This window comes from Mobula birostris, chromosome 6, assembly GCF_030028105.1.
Source record: "Mobula birostris isolate sMobBir1 chromosome 6, sMobBir1.hap1, whole genome shotgun sequence".
Lineage (NCBI taxonomy): Eukaryota > Metazoa > Chordata > Chondrichthyes > Myliobatiformes > Myliobatidae > Mobula > Mobula birostris.
This window is the reverse complement of record NC_092375.1, coordinates 157,997,742-158,020,298: the sequence shown is the minus strand read 5'-3', so window position 1 is coordinate 158,020,298 and position 22,557 is coordinate 157,997,742. Positions and strand designations below refer to the sequence as shown.

The following is a 22,557-nucleotide window of genomic DNA, read 5'->3' as shown; positions in this document are numbered from 1 at the left end:
AGTCGACGTTTCGGGCCGCTTCTGACTTCTGATCTTTTGAATTCCAAGATGACTTTATGATTTTGAATTTTTGTCTGAGCAACGTGTTGCAAAGAGAAGTTGTAAACTACTGTACAATTCTTATACTTAACTGTATGGAGATCTCAAAGCTACAACTTTTTAGATTGGAGTTGGGGGTGCATTTGATTTAACTCTGAAGGATCTGGAGAGGGAACCAAATGCACTGACTTCTAGTTTAGATGTCAGTGGGCTATAGTGTAGGTGGGTACAGGAAGTATATTGGTCATGGCATAGAATAATGAAGCTGCTTGCCTTCATTTTCATGGTCACTAGGCTTCGTCAATCCTGGTTACTGAGAGCAGGTGGGAAATTCTGCATCCATAAGGTGAATGAATGCCTTTAGGCTCAATAAACTCGCAGATATTTGTCTCTTTAATATGATGTGTCTTATTGCACTACTCCACTGACAGAGTCTCATGATTCCCATGGGAACTTCCATTCTGCTTCTCCCTTAATCAAAATTCACTCCCCTCAATCTCTTCTGCAAGTGTGCTCTTTCCTTTCATTGACAGTGAATCTACCATAATTGCAACTGACACCACTCAATGTCCCACCAGCCCCATATTATAGGCCCTGCTGACCTTATTTAAGTAGGCCCTGGCCTATGGTTTGTTTTGCAGTTCCTTGACTATCCATCTTTGGGTGCAGTTTCACTTAGCTGTCCTTCTAAGACACCCTTTTTTTCTGGGAGCTGTTTCTCCCTGACAGAACTTGCCTCTGGGCTAAAATTCAGTTCACAAATAGTTTCAAAATAAATTGGAACAAATATAATATAAATAGATGTTAATTGAATCAATAAAATGTAATTATATCAACCAATGTGCTCTTGTCAGTTTTGAGAATTTCCAACGATAGTGAAATTATAAATGCTGCAATCTCTAACCCATTGATTAAGAAGGGCAAGGAAAATGTTATGTGCTGAACTGAAAATGGGTTTCTGTCATATTGTTATAAATACTATAAGATAGCAGATCTTGTTTCGGTAAATGTCTCACATTTCAATCAGTGCTATGTCAAATATTTAAGAAGATATAAGGGAGCTTTAAAATTTTGAAACCTCCAATGTCTCTGACTGCATGTTGATTAGAGAAGGAGGGAAGAGTTTTGTTAATTGGAATGGGATGTGCAGTTCTTTGATTCTGGTTTGAAGCTATAGCTATCTTCATATTGACCCATTTTTAATGATTATATTTAATTGTTACTTTTGATTTGAAGCAGGAAATTGCTCAGCATGTGATGGAAAATTAGAAGTGGCAAATTACATGATAGGTAAATCAGAAGTGAATAATTAACTATGTCAGTGGGCCATGAATCTTTGTGCCCGATTTGCACAATTTACTCGTGTGTTAACCTGCTATTGCATTTGTTGGTAATATGGAGAAATGATCACGTAACATTTTATGGTTGTTGTGAGTATTTCATTTTTGTATGGGAATGTGACATCTTCAAAAAGAACAGAGGAATTAGTGCAAGTGGTAAAACATGGAGCCAGTCTTGCAGGTAGTTAACGATTTCTACTGGATGCCATTGGCATGTGTTCACTAGGCTTTATACTATACATGAGAATAGCAAATGCTCTTGAAATTAACAATGAATGCTGGAGAAGTATATTCCAAGTTATGAGAGTACAAATGGATTTGAACTCCAGTGTGTGAAATTTCTTGACTGAGTTGCACTGAGCAGAGAGTCATGCATCACTTCCAAACTTGCACTGACCTGTAAGATTAACTGTGAGTTTTTCATCGTATTGTTGCCCAGTGGGGGAGGGAGAGAGAGATAATTTTTGCATATTTACAAATATAAGCATATTTCCAAGGTGCTTTTATTTTAGATTTCTTGTTCGTGTAACGATTTTGCTTTTGTCCTGAGTTAAAACCTTGTGTAAAGCAATGCTCAAAACAAAAGTACCTAAAGCAGACGTGATGCAGAGTGGTTGCTAATGATTTCACTACCTGCAACTAGTCTTTTAAACCGAATTTCTAATGATTATAGGATTCTCAATAAAAAATTATAACTCTATTTTTGTAATTTCCATCCCACTCCATGGTACTTGGTCAAGTTATGCTTAAAATAACACATTTGTAAATTGTAATTATGTCTTCAGTATGGTTTTGTCAGGGGCTATTTCTTGTGGAACAGAAAGTAAGTTATAGTACCCCAGAAACATAAGCAATCACACACCTTTCATAGGTAGGTTGCACAATTTACTGGTAAGCTTTAAAAATATAATTGCCACATTCTCTTTACCTCGTTTGGTTATTGCATCATTGTCATTTGAGTACATTTTGCACTACTGCAGATTGTGCTACTATCATTGCAACATTCAGTTGTTTTGTGTTCATCTGTGTATCAATTTTAGTTGTCATTAAAATGCATACTACCTACTTTGTGAATTTCAAATGAGCATTCTGAATCTGAACTTCTCAACATGTTGGCAAGTACACTTTCTCATGTGTCACAGTGGAATTTAGAAAAATGTTGGTATTATCTCCAAATAATGTGTCAAATGCCTTTTCTTAATGATTGTGAATAAAACTTGTTGTAGTGTGAGCATTATTAAAAGTAATTTAATACTAATTAGGATAATAGGGGGTTTTACTTGCATTCTTTTTACTTCCAGTGGTCTCTGTATATAGTGTACCTGCCATGTCGTACGGGTTGTGAAAGCCTCCGTATATACATAATGGTTTTGAAGTTCGAGATAAAGTTGTTTCTTTGGGCATGAAGTTGTTGAGTGTGCCTTTTTCAAAGTAGAAGTTACTACAAAACTCATGTTCAGGAAAGAAGTCATCTCAACATGCCACTTTGGAAGACCAGTAAATCAAGCACACGGTGCACCTTACAGTAGGATTTTAGACAATGTCAGCTCTGAGGAGTATAGGCTGAGGTCACAGCTGGAAAGTACTGAATTTGTCAAATGAGGGGGATCTGTGTAGCTGGAGACATCTGAGTAGCAAGTGAAATGAGACAGAGTCAGAGGAGAGCAGCCAGATACAGATGGAATTTGATAGATGTTTTGGAGCATGGCATAGCAAACAAATTCGGCCAGATTGATTTGATTGCATGTAGTATCATATAGGCCTTCCATTATTTGCTTTTATAAATTATTTTTCATAGCCATAAGAAGGATGAAATTTAAAGATTACAGCAGCTTGGTAACACATATTGATCATGTGGAAAATGAAGTGGAAGAAAATGATCTGAATTTGACATGAGGGTGTTTATACTGGCAGTGGGAAAACAATGGAAAGTAAATTAAGAGGGTAAGCGAGGTGTATTGAGTTTTACAAGTAGGAACTTTGTGTGTAGAAGTAAGGACCAGGAATTGATGAGCTTTCATTTGAGCAAATGACATGATTAAAACCAACAATATTTTTCCAGACTATTGATTAAGTCTAGCAAAAAAAAAAGGATCTTGGTCCAGATTATGGTTGAGCTGGCCATGTTCACTGGCCAATATGACCTGTTCCCCTCCCCCGCTCCAATCTCACCCCACCCTACCATTGTGTTACATGGCACTAATCTTTTATGAGCCTTCATATTTAGTAATGTCTGAGAGGCACCCGGGCCTTGTCAGTAGATCTAAAGCAGCGGTCTCCAACCACCGAGCCGCCGACCGGTGCCGGGCCGCAAAGCAAGCACTACCGGGCCGTGAGGAAACGATATGATTTGGAGATATGAGTCAGCTGCACCTTTCCTCATTCCTTGTCACCCACTGTTGAGCTTGAACGCACACGAGGTCATTACCCGCGCATCATCCATGTCAGCGTGGGAAGGAGATCAACTCCTCGAGCTTGTAAATGACGATGGGCTGAAGAGTATGTTTAACACATCTCCGCCGGCATTCTGGATCAAAGTCAAGGTTAAGTATCCTGAGATAGCCACGAAAGCACTGAAAACGTTGCTTCCGTTTCCAACATATCTCTGCAATGAATGCAACGAAAACTAAATTGCGGAATAGACTGGACATAAGGAACCCCCTTCGAGTATCGCTGTCTCCCATCACCCCTGGATGGGACCGTCTAGTTGCAGGGAAACAAGCCCAGGGCTCCCACTGATTCAGCGATATTGGTGTGTTGCAATGATTTTATATGTTCATACAGGGAAAATACGTGCTGTGTGTTTAATATCCAAACGTTACTTAAAATGTTATGATGCTATTGACTTATATAACCACATAACAATTACAGCACGGAAACAGGCCATCTCTGCCCTTCTAGTCCATGCCAAACGCTACTCTCACCTAATCCCACCGATCTGCACTCAGCCCATAACCCTCTATTCCTTTCCTGTCCATATACCTATCCAATTTTTCTTTAAGTGATAATATCGAACCTGCCTCTACCACTTCTACTGGAAGTTTTTTCAACAGTTACTTCAAGCTCCCCTGTCCTCCTCTGATAATTGACTTATCGCTATATTCATGCCAGGAAAATATGCGCTGTGTGTTTAGTATTAAATTCGTTAGATAAACCCTTTTAGAAACGAAATTGAGTGTATTAGCCACTTAGCACCTATATTCCGGTTGTGATTAACACCCCCCCCCCCAACAGAATCGGCAAAAGTGATTTGTAGAAAAAAAAATAGGCATGTACACGAATGCGCAACTCACGCATGCGTACTTATGCCCGCGCAAGGCTTCATGGTCATCGTAGTCTTTCTCTGGGGAAACCCAATGTATTTGACTGCTACCCTTGTCCGTTGGCAACCTTACCCTCCCCCCCCCCACCCCCACCCACCGGTCGGCTGGTCCGCAAGAATATTGTCAATATGAAACCGGTCCGCAGTGCAAAAAAGGTTGGGGACCCCTGATCTAAAGTCCCACCATTTATTATCGGCCTTTTGACAGCTGTGCTGCCAAATGCCTTCAACCCCCACCCCCAACAGTTTCAATCTAGTTTTAAAAAAACACTTAGTTTGATACAAGTGGCATGACTATATAAAATAGTTAAAACATTAATTCTAAGTTATCTCATTGGATCAAATTGTGTTTAATTGAATGCATCTGGCATTTAGTACACTTGAAATAAATTTGTAATCAAAAATAAATCAGAACAACACATTTAACTGGTCTGAATTAATTTAATCTTAGTATATGGTTATGAGTGGGGGGAAAAACTCTTATCTCTCTCTAGGATGGATGTGTCCCATTTAAATGAACAAATACAGATTAGAGGTATGAGCTCTGCAGACAATGCTGAAAGGCAGGATATTAAGTATGTTCAATCTCTCTTTGGGTATGATCTATGCAGAGTTCAGCACCTCATCAGTAAGCTGTTTTAGAATCCATGATGTCAATGCCACCTTGCCTCACTTCTATAGACTGAGTTGATCTCCTGAGTGAATACAAATGCAAAAAATTCATTATGACATCCCCATCTCTTTTGACTCCACCCATGGATTTCCATTCTGATGTTCCAGAGGAAAAGTTTTGTCCCTTGCAATTGTTTTACTCTTAACATAGCTGTGGAATCACTTTGGATTCTCTTTCACCTTGTCTGCTAGGGCAACAACATGCCTTCTTAAAGCCCTCCTGATTTTTATAAGTGTTCTCTTGCATGTCTTGCACTCCATAAGCACCTCATTTGGTCCTGCCTGCCCATGCCTGCTATGCACCTTTTCCCCCCTAACCAGGGCCTCAATTTCTCTTGAAACCAATTAACCTATTATCTTTACTTATTATTCTGATAGGCACCTAAAAATTATAATAAATTTACTTTGAACTGTGGAGCATTTGATTTCCAAAGCTTTCTCCACTGTGTTGTTCAACCTGGAAGCAGAATGATAGAGGGTGGATGGATGATTAAATTACTGCCCAAATTTAAGTATGGTTAAGCTCAGTGAGATAGTTGGGAATGACCATTTTAACCTGTGCACAAATCAACAAATGTGAAATTTTACTTTATAGTGCTGCTATTAGTTTCCATATTTAGTTTTTTTTTCAACTTCTCTATTTTTAATATGAAATTATATTCTGTTGAATTAGCATTGATTGGCATCTTGTTTATTTTCCTTTAAAATTAACTTCTGACATGCTGTGAAGATTTTTTTGCATCTATTTGATTTTGGCAATGTTACTACTGAATGGTAGTCTATCAATTTAACCAAAAACATTGAATTATTATTATTGGAGAACCTGCCATAACACAGCTGTGCAAATGTTCAGCAAACATCTCAATGTAACACTTTGTGCTGATTTTGCTGAGGATCATTAAAGTTGGATTTTATAATCTTTTATAAATGTTATTGATGCTTCTAAAAATAAACTTAGGCTATTTTGCCTTTTACTAAATATATTTGAGCTGTCTTACTGGTACAGTACATGTACAGGGCTTTTCCTTAAGATTTTAAACTTTTAATGGGTCTATTCAATTGTTTGCATCTAATTTCAACTTTTTCATCTGGCCATCTTAATTTCTTTTTCAGTTCTTTTATCCTGTTTGCATACTCTACATAATTTGCTGCTTTTACCAAATCTGGGCCCATTTTGCTGTTCAATTTTACACATCTTTTGAAACTTCTTGTTAGATTCTGTTTATAGACTCTATTCTTCATCAATGATTAGCCTAGATTTTCCTAGGCAAGGCCATCCTTACTTGTATTTACTGCTTTGGCATCAGCAATATACATAGTTAAATCGAATATTCCTGAGTTGCTGGGTGTGCTTTCCCCCCTGCAAATAGGTCTGTATAATGATTGCTTCCAAATCCAAAAATATTGAATAAATTGAGCATTTCATACCACAAGCTCATGTACGGTTTCAAAACAAATCTGTTTTTTTTCCAATATGTGTGATATTTGTGTGTATTAATGTTTTAAGTTATGTCACAGAATTCAAATTCTAACATTGTTGATAGTGTTTACATTTTACAATACCTCTGATTGGGATGATCAAAGATACATAACTGAATGCATTGTCTAATATAATGCCAAAGAAAACAAAATGCTTTCAAAATGTTAAGTTTGATGGCTTGATGCAGATGTGTTTTGGAAACTGATTTAGATGAAATATTAATAAATTCAATTGAATCTATTCACACTTCCATGGGGAGAACCATTTCATATTTGTAATTTTCTTTCAACTATTGCTTTTTGGTGAAACATTTCATAATTTTTACACATTAAATTATTTTCTGTATAGTGCCATGTGATTCATGTACAAGTTGGAAATTGTGGCAGTATCCGAGCAGAATATCAGGGCAGACTAACTTGAACATTTAAGGGTTTGGATTGTTGGCATCAATACCAGTTTGAGGGGAAAAAAAAACTTTATAACCTTCATTTTCTGAATGACCAGTTTTGTTACTTTTTAAAAAAATACTTGGTAAGTGAAATTTAAATGACAAGATCCTCATGAAAAATATTTCAATTTTTGTTTGAGGAGACATTGTCAGTTTGATCTGAAATGATCTTGCACTGAAGTACCTGTCAAGTATTTTTTCAAACCATAGTTCAGTTTTATAGTTGTTTTGTAAACCTCTTTTGCTGTAAAAATTGAATGTGAATTAACTACAAAATACTGAACATTTCTGAACATTTTCTTGAAGTGCGTATTTACTTTTGAGTTATGTGGCATCAGTGGTCTTACTAGTGTCTTCAAGGGTTGGTTCAGGCAATGATTTGCTATCTTCACAAAGTAGGGGCAATACATTGGTTAAGGAAAAGTAATTGTAAGCTTTTCTTTAAAATAGAAAACACATTGCAATTCCTTTACTCCAGAATTGAATCTTTCAGATTACATTCAATGAGCACCAAGTAATGGCTTGTGAGGTTTGGCCTCATTATTCAGAATGATTGAAAAGTAGTTTGCATTGAATCTAGCATTTACAGGTTTAAAAGGTTTTATTATAGGTAATTACATGGCATGCTTTCACTTTTATACTTTGTAATACAGGAAAATGAGCACAAATCATTACATGTCAATATTCAGCTCTTCGAATATGAGGTAGTTATTTGGCTTTTAAGCTTTTGAGGAAAATCACTTTTAGGACATTGTGTCCTGAGAGCATATTCTGTGATTCTGGAGTGACCAAAGCCAAATTCTGAGAAAAGAACAATGCTGTGACACTGTTGTCTGAGAGTGGAATTTCAGTTAGAGTCTGATGTTTTAATTATTTTTTCTATGTTTGTAAATTAAACTGCAGCCCATAATAAAAGCTTTCCCATAATTCTGTGTTTCAACTTGGACAGATGATAAACTCGTATCTGTTTTTCACAGAATGCAGGTACAAAGGCAATGAAAAAAGCCTTCTCAGAGTAGAATAGTGCGGCTCCTGTCAAAGTAAACGTATTATCAAAGTTTGTATATGTCACCACGTACTACTTCGAGATGTATTTTCTTGCAGGCATTTTTCATAAAAGTAATGAAATACAATAGAATTCATTAAAAAATACAGAAACAAAGACTGACAAAGAATCCGTAAAAGAAGATGAATTGTACGAATAAAAAAATTAAGTAAATAAGTAATACTGAGAAAGTCCATGAAAGTGAGTTCATGGGCTGTGAAGTCAGTTCATCGTTGAGGTGAGTGAAGTTATCGTCAATGGTTCAGGAGGTCGATGGTTGTGGCTTAATAGCTAGCGCTGAAAATGTTGATGTGGGACTAAGGCGCCTGTATCTCCTACCTGATGACAGTCACAAGAGGGGAGCATGGCCTCGATGGTGAAAGTCCTTAGTGATGGATGCTGCTTCTTGTGGCAGCGCTCCTTGTAAAAATGCTGAATGGTTGGGAAGGCTTTTCCTGTGAAGGACTGGGTTGACAGTTTGACTAGTGCACTTCTTGAGATGACATTACTCTGAATGAATCAGGAAAAATTTTCACAAACAACAGGAATTCTGCAGATGTTGGAAATTCAAGCAACACACATCAAAGTTGCTGGTGAACGCAGCAGGCTACGTACCCTACGCGACTCCCTTGTCCATTCGTCCCCCCCATCCCTCCCCACTGATCTCTCTCCTGGCACTTATCCATGTAAGCGGAACAAGTGCTACACATGCCCTTACACTTCCTACCTTACCACCATTCAGGGCCCCAGACAGTCCTTCCAGGTGAGGCGACACTTCACCTGTGAGTTGGCTGGGGTGATATACTACGTCCGGTGCTCCCGATGTGGCCTTTTATATATTGGCGAGACCCGACGCAGACTGGGAGACTGCTTTGCTGAACACCTACGCTCTGTCTGCCAGAGAAAGCAGGATCTCCCAGTGGCCACACATTTTAATTCCACATCCCATTCCCATTCTGACATGTCTATCCACGGCCTCCTCTACTGTAAAGATGAAGCCACACTCAGGTTGGAGGAACAACACCTTGTATTCCGTCTGGGTAGCCTCCAACCTGATGGCATGAACATCGACTTCTCTAACTTCCGCTAATGCCCCACCTCCCCCTCGTACCCCATCTGTTACTCATTTTACATTCTTTCTCTCACTCTCCTTTTTCTCCCTCTGTCCCTCTGAATATACCCCTTGCCCATCCTCTGGGTTCCCCCCCCCCCCCCCCCGGTCTTTCTTCCGGGACCTCCTGTCCCATGATCCTCTCATATCCCCTTTGCCAATCACCTGTCCAGCTCTTGACTCCATCCCTCCCTCTCCTGTCTTCTCCTATCATTTTGGATCTCCTCCTCCCCCTCCAACTTTCAAATCCCTTACTCACTCTTCCTTCAGTTAGTCCTGACGAAGGGTCTCGGCCTGAAACGTCGACTGTACCTCTTCCTATAGATGCTGCCTGGCCTGCTGCGTTCACCAGGAAAAATTTTCTCTGTTTTTGTCAAAGTTTTAGTGACAAATGTTCAGTTCATGGTGGTATGAATTCATGTTGGGGCATTGATAATGCTGGCATTGCTTACTCCTGACAAATCTATCCTTGTAAAGAAATGTTGATGTAAGATTGATTGCTGCCAAGTACTGTGTTAAAAGTTTTAATGCTGTAGCCACGGTATCTTGCTGTGTGTTGGGAGTATTGACCTGAGCTTTGGTATTGGTGTGCAAATAGGCTGCTTTATTTTGTAGCAACCTAATTTTGTGATGCATGGATGAAGGACTAATTCTTTGTTTTATAATATCCTGTAGTCAGCAGTTGAAGCATTTGTAGTAGTACACAAAATGCTAGAGGACCTCAGCAGGCCAGGCAGCATCTATAGAAAAGAGTAAACAGTCGCCGTTTCTGGCTGAAGCCCTTCATCAGTCCTGACGAAGGGTTTCGGCTCAAAATGTCAACTGTACTCTTTTCCATAGATGCTGCCTGGCCTGCTGAGTTCCTCCAGCACTTTGTGTGTGCTGCTCAGATTTCCAGCATCTGCAGATTTTCTTGTTTGTGGAAGCATTTCTAGTCTTCAATCTTCTGTAGAGAAGGTAGACAAAGCTATCTTCCCTCCTCCTCCTAATGCTTTGAGTATTGAATAAAGCAATTGCATGCATTGTTTAGATCCTAATTTCACATATCTTAGAAACATAGAAAATCTACAGCACAATGCAGGCCCTTCGGCCCACAAAGCTGTGCCAAACATGTCCTTACCTTAGAAATTTCCTAGGGTTACTCATAGTCCTCTATTTTTCTAAGCTCCATGTACTTATCCACAAATCTCTTAAAAGACCCTATCATATCCACCTCCACCACTGTCGCTGGCAGCCCATTCCATGCACTCACCACTCTGCATATAGAAACTTACCCCTGACATCTCCTCTGTACCTGCTTCCAAACACTTTAAAATTGTGTCCTCTCTTGCTAGCCACTTCAGCCCTGGGAAAAGGCCTCTGACTATCCACATGATCAATGCCTCTCATCGTCTTATACACCTCTATCAGGTCGCCTCTCATCCTCCGTTGCTCCAAGGAGAAAAGGCTAAGTTCACTCAACCTATTCTCATAAGGCATGCTTCTCAATCCAGGCAACATCCTTGTAAATCTCCTCTGCGCCCTTTCTATGGTTTCACATCCTTCCTGTAGTGAGGTCACCAGAACTGAGCACAGTACTGTAAGTGGGGTCTGACCGGGGTTCTATAGAGCTGCAACATTGCCTCTTGGCTCCTAAAGTCAAACCCACGATTGATGAAGGCCAATACACTGTATGCCTTCTTAACCACAGAGTCAATCTGCGTAACAGGTTTGAGTGTCCTATGGACTCGGACCCCAAGATCCCTCTGATCCTTCACACTGCCAAGAGTCTTACCATTAATACTATATTCTGCCATCATATTTGACCTACCAAAATGAACCACCTCACACTTATCTGTGTTGAACTCCATCTGCCACTTCTCAGCCCAGTTTTGCGTCTTGTCAATGTCCCGCTGTAGCCTCTGACAGCCCTCCACACTATCCACAACACCCCCAACCTTTGTGTCATCAGTAAATTTACTGACCCATCCCTCCACTTCCTCATCCAGGTCAATTATAAAAAATCACAAAGAGTAGGGGTCCCAGAACAGATCCCTGAGGCACACCACTGGTCACCAAACTCCATGCAGAATATGACCCCTCTACAACCACTCTTTGCCTTCTGTGGGTAAGCCAGTTCTGGATCCACAAAGCAATGTCCCCTTGGATCCCATGCCTCCTTACTTTCTGAATAAGCCTTGCATGGAGTACCTTATCAAATGCCTTGCTGAAATCCATATACACTACATCTACTGCTTTTCCTTCATCAACGTGTTTAGTCACATCCTCAAAAAATTCAGTCAGGCTCGTATGGCTCAACCTGCCTTTCAAAAAGCCATGCTGACTATTCCTAATCATATTATACCTCTCCAAATGTTCATAAATCCTGCTTCTCAGTATCTTCTCCATCAACTTACCAATCATTGAAGCAAGACTCACTGGTCTATAATTTCCTGGGCTATCTCTACTCCCTTCCTTTAATAAGGGAACTACATCTGCAACCTTTCAATCCTCCGGAACCTCTCCTGTCTTGAAAAGAATAAGAAATTATAATTTTTTGTTTCAGTTTTTTTTATTGCACTTACTTGAGAACTTGCTGAATCAGAGAACACAGATTTATTTGAATTTCTGACACCTTGGTATCACCCTTCGATTGTTGAGGCAAAAGCTGTAATTTAAAAAAATTCTCATTGCAATATCTCAAAATGTAATTTATTTGAGACTGACCCACTTAATCTTTGGCTGATTTGTTTCATCTTGGGCTGTTTTTATTAAATGTGCCACTTCTTCTATTCGTGACGTCAAGGAGATCTGTCTGAGAACATTTTTTCATCTCTGATTCTAGGTTACTAACTTATGCAAATTGCTGAGAATTTCAGGTTTTACCAAATGATTGTTACTGTGCGTGCTACGTGGAAAATCTTTGTACCACATAGTCAAAATTATATAAGAAGACAAATTAAATATATCTCTGTTTTGTTGGAGTGGCATGTATTTTAGCAAGCTTGAAGAAAGTAAACTTTTCAATAAAATACAATGAACCTGCACTACTTTTATGATCTAACGCACTGGTGATGAGGAAAATTGTTCCTGAAGTCAGTGAGATGAAAGTGAAGCTCACAGACGAAAAACAAGGCGAAGCAGGAAAAAGTTTCACAAGCATCTGGTTTAAACTAAGGAAAATGCTGCAGTCGTAGCCTTTGACACTCAAACTCAGACATACAGAGGAATGCTGCTTTGGGGACTGGATGTATCACTGCCTGTATGGAAACCTGGAATGGAAAAGTCTGCAAAAAGTTATGGATGCAGCCCAATCCATCACAAGCAAAGCCCTCCCGATCATTGAGCACGTTTAAGAGGAGTGATGCCGCAAGAAAGCGGAGTCTGTTGCCAAGGACCCTAATCATCTAGCCCACACTCTCTTCTCACGACTGCATCGGGCAAGAGATACAGGAGCCTTGGGTCTCTCACCATCAAGTTCAGGCACGGTTATGACCCTACCTACAACAATCAGGCCCCTGAACCAGTGTGGATAACTTCGCTCACCTCAACACTGAACTGACTCCACAACCTTATAGACTCACTTTCAAGGAGTTTACAGCTCATGATCTCAGTATTATTTATTTACTTTTTAAAAATTTATTATTGGCATGATTTGTCTTCCTGTTAAACATTGTATGTTAGTCAGTCTTTGTTATGTGTAGTTTTTCATAAATTATTGTATTTTTTTATTTTCCTGTAAATGCCTGCATGAAAATGAGTCTCAAGGTACTTCCATAGTGAACTTAGTTTGAACTGTGATACTATTGTATTCCTTGTCTGAAGCCAAGATGAGGATAAAGGTCACCAGATTATTCTGGGATGGAGCCAGAATAATTAAAATAGAAACTTGCTGAGAGAGACGAAACTACTATCATTTAAAAGGAATTGGTGGGCTTATTCTAGGGTCAAGTGAGGACTTGCAAAGGATTTAAGTTTGATGACTTAAGAAAATCTAAAGCAGTGGTTACAGAGGTAACTGCATTGAGAAAGTTATTAAAATGGTGGAACTCTCAGAAACTTGTTAAGGACAGTTTAGTGCACAGAATGAATGAATTATTAGAGCTAAATCTAATCTTAGGAGAAGCAAACCCATGCAGGACTTGCAAGGGTGGCAGACTGTTATGTCATCATGTGTGTAGTATACAAGCACCAAAATATTATGTTATCAAGCAAATATGAAATGTGGGGGAGAATGAAAGGTGGGGGAGTAGCATTGCTTGTTAGGGAAAATATTACAGCAGTGCTCAGGCAGGACAGATTAGAGGGCTTGTCTACTGAGTCCTTATGGGTGGAGCTGAGAAACAGGAAAGGTATGGCCACATTAGTGGGATTGTATTACAGACCACCCAGTAGTCAATGAGAATTGGAAGAGCAAATCTGCAGAGAGATAGCAGGTAACTGTAGGAAACATAAAGTTGTGGTGGTAGGGGATTTTAATTTTCCATATATTGATGGGGACTCCCATACTGTTAGGGGTCTAGATGGTTTAGAGTTTGTAAAATGTGTTCAAGAAAGTTTTCTAAATCAATATATAGAGGGACCAACTAGAGGGGATGCAATATTGGGTCTCCTGTTAGGAAACGAGTTAGGACAAGTGACAGAAGTCTGTGTAGGGGAGCACTTTGGTTCCAGTGATCATAACACCATTAGTTTCAACTTGATCATGGACAAGGATAGATCTGGTTCTAGGGTTGAGGTTCTTAACTGGAAGAAGGCCAAATTTGAAGAAATGAGAAAGGATCTAAAAAGCGTGGATTGGGACAGGTTGTTCTCAGGTAAGGATGTGATCAGTAGGTGGGAAGCCTTCAAAGGAGAAATTTTGAGAGTGCAGAATTTGTATGTTCCTGTCAGGATTAAAGGCAAAGTGAATAGGAATAAGTAACCTTAGTTCTCAAGGGATATTGCAATGCTGATAAAGAAGAAGAGGGAGTTGTATGACGTGTATAGGAAACAGGGAGTAAATCAGGTGCTTGAGTATAAGAAGTGCAAGAAAATACTTAAGAAAGAAATCAGGAGGTCTAAAAGAAGACATGAAGTTGCCTTGGCAGTCAAAGTGAAGGATAATCAAAAGAGCTCTTACAGGTATATTAAGAGCAAAAGGATTGTAAGGGATAAAATTGGTCCTCTTGAAGATCAGAGTGGTCGGCTATGTGCGGAACCAAAGGAAATGGGGGAGATCTTAAATAGGTTTTTTGCGTCTGTGTTTACTAAGGAAACTGGCATGAAGTCTATGGAATTAAGGGAAACAAGTAGTAAGATCATGGAAACTGTACAGATCGAAAAGGAGGAGGTCTTTGCTGTCTTGAGGAAAATTAAAGTGGATAAATCCCCAGGACCTGACAGGGTGTTCCCTCGGACCTTGAAGGAGACTAGTATTGAAATTGCAGGGGCCCTGGCAGAAATATTTAAAATGTCGCTGTCTACAGGTGAGGTGCCAGAGGATTGGAGAGTGGCTCATGTTGTTACATTGTTTAAAAAAGGATCGAAAAGTAATCCGGGAAATCATAGGCCAGTAAGTTTAACGTCGGTAGTAGGTAAGTTATTGGAGGGAGTATTAAGAGACAGAATCTACAAGCATTTGGATAGACAGGGACTTATTAGGGAGAGTCAACATGGCTTTGTGCGCGGTAGGTCATGCTTGACCAATCTATTGGAGTTTTTTGAGGAGGTTACCAGGAAAGTGGATGAAGGGAAGGCAGTGGATATTGTCTACATGGACTTCAGTAAGGCCTTTGACAAGGTCCCGCATGGGAGGTTAGTTAGGAAAATTCAGTCGCTAGGTATACATGGAGAGGTGGTAAATTGGATTAGACATCGGCTCGATGGAAGAAGCCAAAGAGTGGTAGTAGAGAATTGATTCTCCGAGTGGAGGCCTGTGACTAGTGGTGTGCCACAGGGATCAGTGCTGGGTCCATTGTTATTTATCATCTATATCAATGATCTGGATGATAATGTGGTAAATTGGATCAGCAAATTTGCTGATGATACAAAGATTGGAGGTGTAGTAGACAGTGAGGAAGGTTTTCAGAGCCTGCAGAGGGACTTGGACCAGCTGGAAAAATGGGCTGAAAAATGGCAGATGGAGTTTAATACAGACAAGTGTGAGGTATTGCACGTTGGAAGGACAAACCAAGGTAGAACATACAGGGTTAATGGTAAGACACTGAGGAGTGCAGTGGAACAAAGGGATCTGGGAATACAGATACAAAATTCCCTAAAAGTAGCGTCACAGGTAGATAGGGTCGTAAAGAGAGCTTTTGGTACATTAGCCCTTATTAATCAAAGTATTGAGTAGAAGAGCTGGAATGTTATGATAAGGTTGTATAAGGCATTGGTGAGGCCGAATCTGGAGTATTGTGTTCAGTTTTGGTCACCAAATTACAGGAAGGATATAAATAAGGTTGAAAGTTAGATATGGCCCTTGTGGCTACGGGGGTCAGGGGGTATGGAGGGAAGGCTGGGGCGGTGTTCTGAGTTGGATGATCAGCCATGATCATAATAAATGGCGGTGCAGGCTCGAAGGGCCGAATGGCCTACTCCTGCACCTATTTTCTATGTTTCTGTGAAAGAGTGCAGAGAAGGTTTACAAGGATGTTGCCGGGACTTGAGAAACTCAGTTACAGAGAAAGGTTGAATAGGTTAGGACTTTATTCCCTGGAGCGTAGAGGATTGAGGGGAGATTTGATAGAGGTATATAAGATTATGATGGGTATAGATAGAGTGAATGCAAGCAGGCTTTTTCCACTGAGGCAAGGGGAGAAAAAAACCAGAGGACATGGGTTTAGGGTGAGGGGGGAAAAGTTTAAAGGGAACATTAGGGGGGGCTTCTTCACACAGAGAGTGGTGGGAGTATGGAATGATCTGCCAGACGAGGTGGTAAATACGGGTTCTTTTGTAACATTTAAGAATAAATAGGACAGATACATGGATGGGAGGTGTATGGAGGGATATGGTCCGTGTGCAGGTCAGTGGGACTAGGCAGAAAATGGTTCGGCACAGCCAAGAAGGGCCAAAAGGCCTGTTTCTGTGCTGTAGTTTCTATAGTTTCTATGGTTTCTAAACCACTACAGAAGGAAATACTTCCTGCCTGAATACAGGTTTGAAAGATCATAACACTAGAAATGTAGGCATGCTTCAAGCATGAACTTAAGAAAATAAAATTTAAGTGAGAATTAAAGGAAGCTGAATATGTTTATAGGTTGAAAGCATTCTAGCAATTGGAGTTGCTTACATGATTGTGAAATATCAATATGGGTGAATACCGATCCACTACTGGTTGCAGGTTCAGGATCAAACTTACTTAGTGGAGACTGGCTGAAAGAAATGAGTTCTCTTGGATGGAATGTCCATTGATCATGTAAAGATGAATGAGAGCAGAATATTGCAGAATATTGCAGGAGGAGTTAAGATGGCATGAACCCAAAGATAAGCTTGGTATATTGAAAGGCAACCACGTAAAAATTTGTGTTGATCCTGGCACTTTACCACGGTTCTTCAACCCTTAAGTAGTGAAATCAAAATTAGCAATGTTGGAGGCTGAAACTGACAGGTTTTTTGAAGAAGAAGCAATTGAACCTGTTTGGTATTCGGAATGAGCAGTGTCGGGTTACTAGTCTTAAAGCATGATGTCTCCATTAAACTTATGAAGATTCGAAGCAGTTAATAAACTTATTTTGCGCTAGGCTAGAGGATTAGTTTGCAGTTTTGTCTTACAGACAGGAACTCACTTAGTTGGGAATGCATGCCTAATTGTAAGAAGAGCATTCCAAAAAGTTTTTGACTGCTAACACATGCAAGGAACAGATCACTGCCTCAATATCCACATGAGTTCGAAGGTGGAATTTGACCTTGAGAGCACATGAAACAAGGAAGTACTATGGAGATTCAGACGCACTGTTGTTGTTCAGTGCCTTACTCAACTGTAGATGGCTGAATTTAGGACCCAGCTCTGATGAGAGATCATCTATATGCTCTGTTTATGAGTAAATTGCAAACCAAACAGTAGACCGCAAAAGTTATTTTACTATTTCAAGTTTGTGAATATATCATGAAGCAGTGGCCAGCAGAGAGGATCACAGTTAGTACCCCATTCCTGGAAGTTGGAGATGGATAGGCTGTGCTGAATTGACAAGGCTGGGATGTCCCTCTGGTTATACCCGGAGTTAATAAGGCAGGGGAATTAGCCAGATGGTGCCTAAGATAGACTCTGACATTGAGTGTAATAGTGCAGGTTTATATCAGTTGTCAAGAAAATATATATGTCAGCTTCTGCTCCCCTAGGGAAGATGTTCCTGCTGATAATTGCTATTCATTCAAGAGGATGACCATCTTTCTCATGAATACTTCCATTTCAATGACAAGAGAAAATCTGCAGATGCTGGAAATCTGAGCAACACACTCAAAATGCTGGAGGAGCTCAGCATGCCAGGCAGCATCTATTGAAAAAAGTACATTTTCAAGAGCTGCATTTGACAAGCATTGTGACTATTCTGGAAAAGCAAATTTGCCCTTACAGAATAAACAAATCGTTCCCCAAAAGTTTAAGATTTGGAATTAATTTCTCTCGGAATTTGAGGGAAAAAATAAATCAGTTTTTTTTTACAACTTTCCTAGCGCATGGGTATACAATGCAGTTTCATGTTACAGAACATTTTAATGCAGAACATTTCTCAGAATGGAACCCACTCACCCCCACCCCCATGTAATATAGTTTGCCTGTACATTCGATATTCATGAAATGCCTTACACAATCATATCAGAAAATGTAAATTGCATAATGATTGCAGAATCTGAGGATTTCATGAAATGATACTGCATACAACATGAAACATCTGCCTCATCTCAAACTTCTAATGGAGGCAGATTTTCCAAGAAGGAATCAAGAAAATGAGAGAAAGGAGTAATCAAACTTAAGTATTTTGGTTTGTTTTCAGATACCAATTTATATGACAGTCCACAGTTTGATGATCTCCTGCAGAAATGCTCATGATAAAGTAATTGAGGTGAACTTTAGATTTTAAACAGTAAGACATTGGACTAGAATTTAGCCATTTGTCTCATTGAGTCTATTCTGCCATTCCATCATGGCTGATTTATTATTCCCCTTAAACCCATCCTCCTACCTTCTCCCTGTAACCTTTAATATCCTGTCTAATCAAGAACCTATCACCCTGTGCTGTAAATGTACTCAACACTTGGCCTCCAGAGCTACCTGTGGCAATGAATTCCAGAGATTCACACCCTTTGGCTAAAGAAATTCCTCCTCATTTCTGTTCTAAAAGGACATCCCTCTAGTCTGAGTCTGTGACCTCTGGTCCTAGATTCACCCACTATGGGAAACATCCTCCCCACATCCACTCTATGCAACTCTTCCAATATTCAATAGGTTTCAATGAAATAGCCCCCCCATTCTTTTAAACTTCACTGAATACAGACCCAGAACCATCAAGTGCTCCTCATACGTTAACCCTTTCATTGCCAGAATCTTTCTCATGAACCCGTTCTGGACCACTTTCTGGACCCTCTCTAATGCCAGTATATCCTTTCTTAGATAAGTGGCCCAGAATTGCTCTCAATACTCCAAGTGTGATAAATGCCTATAGAGCCTCAGCATTACATCTTTGCTCTTGTATGCTTGAAGTGAATGCTAACATTTACCTTCCATACCACTGACTCAACCTGCAAGTTAACTTTTAGGGAATCCTGCACGAGGACTCCCAAGTTTCTTTGCACCTCTGATTTTTCAATTTTCTCCCGGTTTAGAAAATAGCCTTTGCTATCAAAGTGCGTGACCATACACATCCCTATGCATATTCCATTGGTCACTTTTTGCCCATTCTCCTTATCTGTCCAAATCCTTCTGCAAGCTCCCTGCTTCCTCAGCACTACTTGGCCCTCCATCTTCGTAGTGTCTACAAAGCTGGCCACATAGCGATCAATTCCATCATTCACATAAAAATGTGAAAAGAAGTGGTCATAGCATCGATCACTGCAAAATACCTCTAGTCCTTGGCAGCCAACCAGAAAAGGCCCCCTTTATTCCCACTCTTTGCCTCCTAACAGTTAGCCAATCTTCTATCCATGCTTGTATCTTTGCTGTAATTCCATGGGCTCCTGTCTTGTTGAGCAGCCCCATGTTCGGCACCTGTCAAAGTCATTATGAAAATCCAAATAAACACTATCCAATGACTCTCCTTTGTCTACCTTAATTGTTATTTCCTCAAAGAATTTTAACAGATTTGTCAGGGAAGATTTCCTCTTTTGGAAACCATACTGACTTTGACCTATTTTATCATGTGCCTCCAAGTACCCCAAAACTTCATCCTTAATAATGAATTCCAACATCTCCCCAACCGCTGAAGTAAGGCTCACTGGCCTATAATTTCCTTTCTTCAGCCTCCCTCCTTTTTTGAAGAGTGGAGTGACATTTGCAATTTTCCAGTCCTCCGAAACCATTCCAGATTCTAGTGATTCTTGAAATATCATTACTAATGCCGCACAATCTCTTCAGGATCTTGGGGTTGTAGTCCATCTGGTCCAGGTGATTTATCTACCTTCAGGCCTTTCTTCTTCCCAAGGACCTTCTCCTTAGTAATAGCAACAATACACACTTCTGCCCCTGACACTCTTGAATTTCTGGCATACTGCCTATCTTGCATAGTGAAGATTGATGCAGAAACTTATACATTTCCTACCCCATCTCATTGTCCCCCATTACTCCTCTCCAGTGTCATTTCCAGCAGTCCGATATCCACTCTTTATTTTACTCTTTATACATGTGAAAAACTTTTGCTATCCTATTTTATATTATTGGCTAGCTTACCTTCAAGTTTCATTTCTTCTCTCCTTTAGGCTTTTTAGTTGCCTTCTTATTAAAAGCTTCCCAACCCCCTAACTTCCCACTCTTTCTCTCATGCTGTGTTTGATTTCCCTTGTCAGCCACGGTTGCCTCGTCCTCCCAAAGAATACTTCGTCATTGTTGGGATGTATGTATCCTGTGCATTCCAGTTACCCACAGTAACTCCAGCTATTGTTGTTCTGCTGTCATCCTTGCCAGTGTCCCCTTTCAATTAACTTTGGCTAATTCCACTCTTATGCCTCTGTAATTCCCTTTATTCCACGGTAATACTGATACATCTAACTTTATCTTTTCCTTTTTGACCTGCAGGATGATTTCTTTCATATTAGGATCACTGCTTCCTACGGGTTCCTTTACCTTCATCTCCCTAATCGAATTTGGTTCATTACAAAATGATGAATCCAAAACTGTTTTTTCTCTGGTGGGCTCAACCACAAGCTGCTCTAAATGACTATTTCATAGACGTTCTACAAATTACCTCTCTTGGGGTCCAGCACGAAGCCGATTTTCCCAATCTTCCTCCATATTGAAATCTCCCATTACTATCGTGAAATTGCCCATTTTACATCTCCTTTGTATCTCATGTTGTAACTGTATCCCACATCCTCGCAACTATTTGGAGGCCTGTATACATCTCCCATCAGGGTCTTTTTACCCTTGCAGTCTCGTACTCTACTCACAAGGATTCTACATCTTCTGATCCTATGTCACCTCTTTCTAAGGAATTGATTTCATTTTTTAACAACAGCCACCCGACCCCCTCTGCCTACCTGTCTGTTCTTGCGATACATTGTGTATTCTTGGTTGCTTTGCTCCGAATTTTGATCTTTTAGCCTTGGCTTTGTGATGCCCACAATGTCATACCTGCCAATCTCTAATTGTGCTGCAACATTATCTTCCTTATTCTGTATACTGCACACATTCAAATATAATATCTTCAGTTCTGTATTCATCACCATTTCAATTTTGCCCCATGTCACATTTCAATGCATCTCCCTGCAATTTTGCCCTATCACAACTGCTTGTTCTTTCTCATAGCCTCACTACACCAAGTATCTTGTTGTAATCCAGTTCCTATCCCCCTGCCAAATTAGTTTAAGCACCCCCTCCTCCCAGTAGCTCTAGCACACCTGCCCAAGTTTGCGGTGACATCTAAAACTTTGACAAACTTCTATACGTGTGTAGTGGAGAGTATATTGACTGGCTGCATTACAGCCTGCTATGGAAACACCAGTGCTCTTTAAAGGAAAACCCTACAAAAATGAGTAGATACGGTCCAGTCCATCAAGGGTAAAACCCTTCCAACCTTTGAGTACATCTCAATGAAATGGTGTTGCAAGAAAGCAATCATCAGGAACCCCACCATCCAGAACATGCACTTTTCTTGTTGCTGCCAGCAGGAGGAAGGTACAAGAGCCTCAGGACTCACACCACCAGGTTCAGGAACAGCTATACCCCTCCACCATCAAGCTCTTCAACCAAAGAGGATAACTTCACTTGCCCAATCATTGAAATATTCCCACAGCCAATGGATTCACTTTCAAGCACTCTTCAGCTTATGTTCTCGATAGTTATTTATTTATTATTATTAATTTTTTTTCTATTTGCTCAGTTTGTTCCCTCCTGCATTCTGGTTGAATGCTCTCGATGGGCGGTCTTTGATTCTGTTATGATTATTATTCTATGGACTTATTGAGTATGTCTACAAGAAAATGAATCTTAGGGTTGTATGTGGTGACATAAATGTAGTTTGATAATAAAATTTACTTTGAAATTTGAGCTTTAATATTGATGCTTTTGGGTGCTTATCTTGTTTCACCATTTTGATCATTGCAAATGCCATTTTGGGGTTCTCCTTACTGCTGCATTTGCAGACCTACAGAAAATAAACTTTCTGAAAGACAAGACTGTGCCTTCATTTTATTTTTTATATGCCAAAATAAAGCAATTTCAGCTTTGACAGTGTGAAACTATTTACTCTTAATGTTTAAAAGAAGCTGTCACTTCAGATTGCAGAATAATTTGACGACAGGGTCAAGTGGTGCATAATTCACTCAGTGCAGGAGTGAAGTCAATACTTAGCACAGGGTTTAACTTAGTTACTTAACTTCCTTATCAATATTTTAAGTGTTTTTCATTAATATAAAATGACCATGTTACTTGTGTGAATAAGTTTATGCATTTGTCTAGCCAACTGTACGTAGTTTTGGTAATGAAAGGC

At 39.9% G+C, this 22,557-nt stretch overlaps 1 protein-coding gene across 10 annotated transcripts in view; it reads left to right on the top strand.

Moving 5' to 3' along the window:
* Positions 1-22,557, top strand: part of gulp1a (GULP PTB domain containing engulfment adaptor 1a) — a 411,215-nt gene that overhangs the window by 159,611 nt on the left and 229,047 nt on the right. Inside the window, exon 1 of one of the 10 annotated variants that reach the window (XM_072261712.1) lies at positions 4,116-4,131. The exons of the other annotated variants lie outside the window; for them this stretch is intronic. The gene's annotated coding sequence lies outside the window, so the exon portion shown is untranslated. Of the gene's footprint in view, positions 1-4,115; positions 4,132-22,557 lie in introns of those variants that run through there. 10 annotated transcript variants of the gene reach the window in all.